This window comes from Amblyraja radiata, chromosome 1 (genome assembly GCF_010909765.2).
Source record: "Amblyraja radiata isolate CabotCenter1 chromosome 1, sAmbRad1.1.pri, whole genome shotgun sequence".
NCBI lineage: Eukaryota > Metazoa > Chordata > Chondrichthyes > Rajiformes > Rajidae > Amblyraja > Amblyraja radiata.
Genome location: NC_045956.1, coordinates 152,198,207 through 152,207,507, shown reverse-complemented (window position 1 = coordinate 152,207,507; position 9,301 = coordinate 152,198,207). Strand labels below are relative to the sequence as shown.

At 41.9% G+C, this 9,301-nt stretch overlaps 1 protein-coding gene across 1 annotated transcript in view; it reads left to right on the top strand.

Annotated features, from left to right (window-relative positions):
* The first annotated feature begins 3,978 nt into the window (after positions 1-3,978).
* The window catches only part of znf532 (zinc finger protein 532), a 123,359-nt gene continuing 118,036 nt past the window's right edge, over positions 3,979-9,301 (top strand). Inside the window, exon 1 of the mRNA XM_033032850.1 lies at positions 3,979-4,132. The gene's annotated coding sequence lies outside the window, so the exon portion shown is untranslated. The remainder of the gene's footprint in view (positions 4,133-9,301) is intronic.

Below are 9,301 nucleotides of genomic sequence, written 5' to 3'. Positions count from 1 at the left end.
ATGTGGAGAGTGTACACAAACTTTGAAAAGTCAAACTGCCGGCGGGCCACCAACCGCCTCAACTTCTCCACTCCCCTGTCTCACTCAAACCTCTCCCCCCCCCCCCCCCCCCTGAACATGCAGCCCTCCACTCACTCTGCAACAACCCAGACTGGGTGATCAAACCCGCCGACAAGGGAGGTGCCGTGGTAGTCTGGCGCGCTGATCTCTACAAGGCAGAAGCCACGAGCCAACTCTCAGACACCTACTCCTACTTATCCTTAGACCATGACCCCACAGACGAGCACCAGGCCACCATCACTGACTTCATCAACTCCAGCTCCCTGCCATCCCAAGCCTCCAACCACATTGTTCCCCAGCCCCGCACGGCCCGATTTTACCTTCTCCCCAAAATCCACAAACCCATTGTCTCTGCCTGTTCGTGCCCTACCGAACTTATTTCCACCTCGACTCCATCCTATCCCCCCTGGTTAAATCCCTCCCTACCTATGTTCAAGACACCTCACACGCTCTCCGTTGTCTCCAGGAATTCCGTTCTCTAGGCCCCCATCCCCTCATCTTCACCATGGACGTCCAGTCACTCTACACCTCCATCCCCCACCAGGAGGGTCTCACTGCCCTCCGTTTCTTCCTCGACCGGAGAACCCACCAATCCCTGTCTACAGATACTCTCCTCCGCCTAGCGGAGCTGGGACTTACCCTTAATAACTTTTCGTTTGACTCTTCCCATTTCCTCCAAATACAAGGCTTAGGCTTGGCAATCCTTGTTCGAGACATACCAGGGCCCCATCCCCGACCTCTACCTCCGCTACATCGACGACTGCATTGGTGCTACCTCCTGCACCCACACACAACTCACTGACTTCATCCATTTCACCACTAACTTCCATCCGGCACTCAAATACACCTGGACCATTTCCGACATTTCCCTACCATTTCTTGACCTCACTATCTCCATCGCTGGTGAGAGACTTCTGACTGACATCCACTATAAACCTACTGACTCCCATGGCTATCTGGACTACACTTCTTCCCACCCTGCTTCCATCCCCGTCTATGCCGCATCTGCTCCCAGGATGAGCTGTTCCACACTAGGCCATCGGAGATGTCCTCATTCTATAGGGAACGGGGATTCCCCTCTCCTACCATAGATGAGGCTCTCACCAGGGTTTCTTCTATACCCCGTGACACTGTTCTCTCTCCCCATCCCCCCACTCGCAACAAGGGCAGAGTCCCCCTAGTCCTCACCTTCCACCCTACATCACATACAACAAATAATCCTCCATCATTTTCGCCACCTCCAACGTGACCCCACCACTTGCCACATCTTCCCATCTCCTGCCCTGTTTGCTTTGCGCAGAGACCGCTCCCTCCGTAACTCCCTGGTCAATTCGTCCCTTCCCACCCGTACCACCCCCTCTCCCGGCACTTTCCCTTGCAACCGCAGGAAATGCTACACTTGTAGCTTTACCTCCCCCTTGACTCCATTCAAGGACCCAAACAGTCGTTCCAGGTGCGACAGAGGTTCACCTGCACCTCCTCCAACCTCATCTATTGCATCCGCTGCTCTAGATGTCAGCTGATCTACGTCGGTGAGACCATACGTAGGCTTGGCGATCGCTTCGCCGAACACCTCCGCTCGGTTCGCAATAACCAACCTGATCTCCCGGTGGCTCAGCACTTCAACTCCCCCTCCCATTCTGAATCTGACCTTTCTGTCCTGAGCCTCCTCCACGGCCAGAGGACCACTGGAAATTGGAGGAACAGCACCTCATATTTCACTTGGGCAGTTTGTACCCCAGCATTGACTTCTCTAATTTCAGGTAGTCCCAACTGTCTCCTCCCCTTATCAGCTCTCCCTCAGCCCTCTGGCTCCTCCTCTTTCTTTCTTCTGCCCACCTCCCCTCCCCCCCACATCAGTCTGAAGCAAAGATCCTATAGCTCTGCTACCTCTGCTATAGGATCTTTGGTCTGAAGAAGAGTTTCGGCCCGAAATGTTGCCTATTTCCTTCGCTCCATAGATGCTGCTGCACCCGCTGAATTTCTGTTTTGAATCTGATCTGTTTGAATTTCTCAAGATACTTGGGAATGCTAATGTAGATATAAAAAACTGCAGATGCTGAAACTCTGAGCAAAACACAAAATGCTGGAGTAACTCTACGGGTCAGGTAGCATCTGTGGAGGTAAAGGATGGGCAATGTTTTGGGTCAGGACTCTTCTTCAGACTTATTAATAGTGCTCTGGCTGAGTTCATTATACATTATCTGACTATAACAGTGTCCCTGCTGTCTTTGAGCTTCAGACTCACATTTTTCCCTGGGGCTAAAAATCCATTCAGAGCACTTGGGAAGAAAGTGCATTGGGCTGTGAAAATGAGTTTACCTCAGGAAAGAGCAATTGAATTAATATTTCTGGGTACTTTGATGTCTTCTGTGGAATTGGTCCCCTCAAAATCTGGCAGGATTTTTGTTCACCCTCACACATATAATCTAGCCTAAACATTTTTCAGTTCTTATTCACATATGGCACAATCGTGTTTTATAGACTCGTTTAACCTATTTAAAGGGTTATTATACAAATTACATCCTTTATTTTCATTGATATTTGTAACCTACAATTACCTCAACTGCATCATGCTCACCCTCACTTTCACAGCCTCAGGATCATTTCACAAGTTATTATTGCTGATCACTTGTACATCTCACACTGCATGTTGTTTTCAGTGTGGCACCATACAGGGAAACCCATTGTTCTGTGAACCTTGCGCGACTTGGGGCAGCAAAATTGCGCTAGTGGAATGACTGCCTCACAACTCCAGTGACCCAGGTCAAATACTACCTTTGGTGTTGTGGCGTTTGAGATTTTTTTTCCTGTGATTATGTGGGTTTACTCTGGATGCTCTAGTTTCCTCCCACCTCCCAAAAACGTGCTTGTTATTAGTTTAAGTGGCACTATGAATTGTCATGTGTGTCGATGAATGGTGGAATCTGGGGCTGGTAGGGATGCCAGGGGGAGTTGATGGGACTGTGGTGAGAATAAAAAGAGTTTGGATAGGATTTGTATAGAAATGGGTACTTGATGAATGACACTGCCTCAGTAGGCCAGGATAAGTGATTCCATGTTATATCTCCCCGTGTTGTGTCCTAAAACTGTTAGAGTTGCCAAAAATGCTGTTTAAATTACAAACTATTGGCATGGAACAATTTCTAGATCTCATTATCTTTTGGTCTTGTACTCCACATTGTCTTTCTATATTCTCTCGTCCTCAGAGTCTAATTGTGATTTACTTACACACTCTACTCTGCCTCACACTCTACCACCATCTCATAAGCATTAACATGTGGATACCATATCCTCCAGTTCTGCTGTAACTACACCTTGCCTTCCACTTTCCATTTCTTCAATCATGGTACATCAGGTCTTAAATTCACATTTCTGCCAGTTATTTTCCTCTCCTCTCACTGTTCTCGATAAGGAAACTGTATCTGATCACAATGGCCTGCACAATGTTAAGGGGTGGAGGCTGGTATGCTATTAAGAAAGCTGAGAAATGCTGCTAAAAAGACTTAACCGATTACTATTTAAGCTATTTAAACAACTGATTTTGAGGTTACTCTGACTTAAAAATGAAGCAAAAACATATTAAACAAACATGAGTGATGTCTCATCCGCATGGATGTAACATGGTTTGCTGTAGGGTTAAACAGAGGCCACGGTTGTGAGAGATTGAAAATGCATTATAACCAAAGTTAGAGGATTGCTTTTGTAATTCACAGGGCAACAGATTTGTGCATTCACTGCAGACGTATTTAGAGGTCTGTGCTGTATTTATTATTTTACTCTTAGACGACAATCAGGAGTGTAATTGGCCCTGGTTCAAGTCACATGATAAGAATTAATTCCTCTCATTCTGGCAATCTGCAAAGATGCCTAAATGGGGTCTTGTGATGCTGCCAGCCATGATGACATGCACACACTCTGCAGTGGCTGTCCAGAATCCTTTGCAGTTCATTTGTGCAGCTCGTTGTACTGTCTTTTAAAAAAAAGTGTCCTTTAACTGTTTGAGTGCTGCATTTTCTGTACAGAGTACACTGATAATTTGAATCATGGTATGGGCAGCACTGAGTACTTGGTAAGTCTTCAACTGTAAAGCTGATCAAGTTCTTAATTTTCTGCATTTGCTGGGTATTAAACTGATATCATGTGAAGTTGTCCATATTGTCAGGTATTGCAATTGCCTGACTTGTTGCTGTGTGACTGACTGCCCTGACGTGCCTGACCATGGACACTTCCAGGGTGAGTGCCTGTTCTTTAGCTCCTGGCAGGCAGCCGCCCAGATCCCTGCTAATGTTGTGCTCTGTATCCCTGAGAACGACGGGATGGCATTCCTCCTGATGTTTCCCGGTTATGGGGAAATGTCTGGATTTTGCTCTCGTTTCCACCACTGGTCTTTCTTTGCTCTTGTTGGCTGCAATTTGCAACAGGCTCTCCAGAGATCATGAGTGCAAAAGTCTCTGCACCTTTCCCTAAAGTATAAACGGCCGTGTCCAGTACTGCCTAAGTTGAAAGTAAGAAAATAATAGTATTGTTCATTGAAAGCCCATAACTTCCATCTGGCGAAAAAAACATATCTTTCTGTATAATGATTAAGAGTTGGTTTTGAGGATCACGCTGCATGATTGCTGGGCTTGGAATCTGCCACAGCTATAATAGGCCTCTCCTGGGTATCGGTCCCCATTGGTAACCAATGGTACTGGACATGTAAAGGTGATAGTAAATAAACACTGATCTGTTCAGGTTATCTTTGGCTTTTAGGTAGCTAATGTAGCTTTCAAATAATAAGGCCTCTGTAACTACAGCCTGCATATTGTAATTTGGTGTTTTGCAAATAGGCTTGTAATTGGGATGAGGTAATGTTTGATTTAATGTTCACATATTTCCTAATTGAGACAGCATGTACTACAGAAAGGGCGGGGAATGCAATCAAACAGAAGGAGCAAGGGACAAAATATTTCCCATGTGTTTTCAACATTGCATTAAATTAAAAGAGTTCTGCAGAGGAGTCCCCTTGAGTCTTATTGACTGTCTTTGGCCATGTTAAGAAATGCTGTACAAATGACAGTTGTTTTTTGTTGTCAGTTACGCACCTGGTATTTACTGGGTCTTTTTTTGGAATCTTATCTCTTACTGCATCTGATCTGTTGCACATTACTGCCATTCCACACCCCACAAAACCTCAATATTTATCAAAGGTCTATTTGTTGGTTTTAGGTGGGTTAGAGTTTAACTGCCTTTTTTTCATAATGGTCAATTCCTTGAGAATTTCTGTACAAAGGTCAGAGTAATGCACCACAGAAGTGCAACTCATCCATGGCAAACATGTTGCCTACCTGAGCTGGTCATATTATCCTGAAGAGGGGTCTCGACCAGAAATATCACCCAATCATTTTATCCAGAGACGTTGCCTGTTCTGCTGAGTTACTCCAGCATTTTGTGTCTATCTTTAGTGTAAACCAGCATCTGCAGTTGCTTCCTACATATTTTCCTGCGTTTGCCTCATATCTCTCTAATCCTTTCCTATCCATGTCCCTGAGCAAATGTCTTTTAAATGTTATAAAAATGTATTTTAACAATGTTTCTCTCCTATAATCCTCCCTGTTTTGTTTTGAACGTAGTCTTAATTTAAAAGTCCCTTAAACTTGCATATTTAAGAGGCGGCACCAACTATTCCACACCAGTATTCAATGGATTGTGATTTTTTTTTGCCCAATTGTTTATACTGTTAACAAACAAAGATAACAGCAGGTGATGCAAAACAATTCAAGCGCTACATTTATATGTAGGAAAGAACTGCAGAGGCTGGTTTAAATTAAAGATAGTCTGAAGAAGGGTCTCGACCCGAAACGTCTCCCATTCCCTCTCTCCAGAGATGCTGCCTGACCCGCTGAGTTACTCCAGCATTTTGTATCCAGCTACAATTATATTGTTTACTTCAATATTTTGAGTCTGACAAATGGTTCAATCGAATTGCATATTTTTCCATGGGAGTGCACTTGCTGTTGTTGAAACATAGTAATTTGCAATGATGATCTAAAAGCTTCTGAGGACAGTGAATACATAGACCCAAAATGACTGTCACGAGGCCTGGCAATCTGGGTCCATGTGTGTCTTCATTATTGATAGATATACAGATGACCGTGTTTGATGTGCTAAGTGAAAAAATAAGTCTGGTCCTTGGCCCTTGTACAATAGTGCTAAATAATTTTAGCTGAAATGCCTGATGCCTGGTTTGATGTGGTTTAATCCACATGGCGCCATTGTATTCTATTTGGCTGATGCATACCAGAATGTCTCATGGTCTTGTTAGTTTACAAATTATAACTTTTTAGCACCCAGTCTCCTTCTATAAGCTAGTAACCTGTGCTCTATAGACAGTACTATTTGTTTACATAGCTGTCCTTTCAACTTCAAACTGATTTTACTGCTTGTAGTTTACATTCAAACAGGTTTTTTTTCTTTGGTGTCATCTGGTTTGTATTAAAGTCAACTATCCACACAATTCTTGAATAATCTCTAGCACTGGAGGTCCTCAACCTGTTGGGCAGCATCTATGAAAAGAGAAACACAGTTAATGGTGCATTTGCCAGAAACAGTAACTCTTCTTCACTTTTCACATAACATTTCGTAGAGCAGTGAAATGCTAACTCTGCTTCTCTTTTCACAGATGCTGCCTGAACCAATTTTTTTTTTTTAAATTTATTCAAAGCAGTGTACAAAAGTATAAACTGTGGCATATGACATAATACAGTTATTGTACTATTTTAATTTTTAGCTAAAGATGAGACAGAAGAAGAGAGAAACAGCAAGAGAGAGAGAAAGTAAATGTGCAAGAATAGAACCCCTAGACTACCAAATTGGTGTAGCTGAAGAGAGAGTAAGTAAAAAGAAATAAGAAAAATGTAGAGAAATAAAAAGACAAAAACAGAAATAAAAACAAAAAGTGATGATATACCTGCTTTGTATCTCTCCCCACCCATCACCCAGCCCATAATTCGATTTAATTCCAAAATTGTGTTGCACCATACTATCCTTGTAATGAATCAATGAATGGTGTCCATGTCTTCGAAAATTCTGTTTTTTCTGCTAAGACAAGTCTCATATTTGTCTGAAGAAGGGTTTCGGCCCGAAACGTCGCCTATTTCCTTCGCTCCATAGATGCTGCTGCACCCGCTGAGTTCCTCCAGCAATTTTGTGTACCTTCTCATATTTTCAAGATGTAGCGTCTCAGACATGTTTGTAATCCACATTTTAAGAGTAGGGGCAGATGTAGTTTTCCAGATGTAGTTTTTTGCCGTTATCAGGCCATAATTGAGGAAACGTCTTTGAAATATTGATAGCTCAGAGCAGGCGTCTGACGTTCCTAGAATAATCAGTTCCATGTCGGGGTCCAGTTTTGTTTTTAATGTTTTTGAGAAAATTTCAAAAATTCCTTTCCAAAAGTTATGTAATTTTATGCAAGAGGCGAAGGAATGTGTTATAGTTGCTTCTTGAAGGAGACATTTGCCACAAATAGGAGATACATTCGGAAAGATCTTATTCAGTTTAGTCTTTGAATAGTAGAGTCTGTGCAATATTTTTATTGAAATTAAAGTATGTCTGACATTAATCGAACAATTATGTATATATAAAAGATTTTCTTCCCATCTGTCTTTTGGAATTTTTAAGCCTAGTTCCTCTTCCCAGTCTCTTCTAATTGCTTCTGACGATGGGATTTCTATATTTAGAAAAGTATTATACAAATATGTTAAGTTGTTTGACTGAATTTCTATTCATACATTCGTCTAGTATATCTGGCAGCAGAGTTTGGTAGTCATGGGTATATGTTTTCAAATAGTCTTGAATTTTAAGATATCTGAAATATTGATTACCTTTCAGGTGGTATTTCGACTGTAATTCCTGAAATGAGCAAAGAGTTCCCATCTCGCAGAGATCTCCAAGTTTTTTAATTCCAAGTCTTTCTCAATAAGTAAATGTTTTATCTATAATAGATGGCTTGAACAAAGGTTATATATCAGGTTATTAGCTATTGGTGAGAGAAGAGATACATTTCTTAGTTTGATTTTACTTGTCTCCAGATTCGTAGAGTGCTGTGAATAATCATATAGTGTGTTCTTCAACTTTGTTGGGGAGAGAAGAATCGCGCCTATATTAAAAGGCGAGCAATCCTCTCTCTCCATTATTAACCAGTCTACCTGTTGGCATGAGTTATCCAGCCAGTAAATTACATTTTTAATATTTGTTGCCCAATAATAGTATAAGAAATTGGGGAGAGCCAATCCGCCCGTTTCTTTGGGTTTACATAGATGTCGTTTATGAATTCTATGTGTTTTATAATCCCAGATAAAGTTTGTAATCAGAGAATCAAGATTTTTGAAAAAAAATTTAGGTAGGTTTATCGGCATTGATTGAAATAAATAGAGAATTTGTGGGAGAAAGATCATCTTTATAGCATTTATTCTGAACCAATTATTTTCCAGTTGGATTTGATCAGCTCAGCTTGTTGTAAACGGCAGGACCAGGTATGTCCAAGTCCCTGAACTTGGCTCAGTCTGTGGATCATATGGCGGGTGAACTTGAGGTGCCAGGATAAGTCTTCCCTACAACTCTCCTCCTCTCGTCAGCTGCTGCTTATTTTGGGGGCTGGAAAACACAATATATCAGTTTAAAAAAAGATGCAAACCAGTTTAAATCAAAAAGACTTTAATCCCTTGGGAAGGGCAATTTGATCTCCACCCTTCGTCCTGAGTCAGGAAAAAGCAAGTGTCGTCAGGATTGAGCTCATCTCCCTGATGTGCTGTCATTTTCCTTTGAATATAAATTTGCCCCATCCCCCACTGTCACTAACCAGAACCTCCGCCTAAGTTCTAAACCACTCCATCCTTCTCTAAGTAATTTCTTCAATTGGCGTGGGTCTGTTTGAATATCGCCATGTATAGAAAAATATGTTTTTCAGTGGAGGTGATATAGACTCAGTGGGTTCATGTTGATATTTTAATTTATCATAATTACTCATTTTAAAATTCTACTTTTGATGTGAAGGAAGTACAACCAGTTTTTGTTTTTTTTCCTTTTTACTCTGGTTTCCACTGAAACTTTGTTAATACAGACCAACAATGGAACTGCAGTCTTTTGTGTTTAGGTTTATTATTTGCACTGAGGTACAGTGAAAGGCTTTGTTTTGCATACTATCCAAAACAATTCAGATATACCATACATAAACACGATCAATTCAAACTCGAGT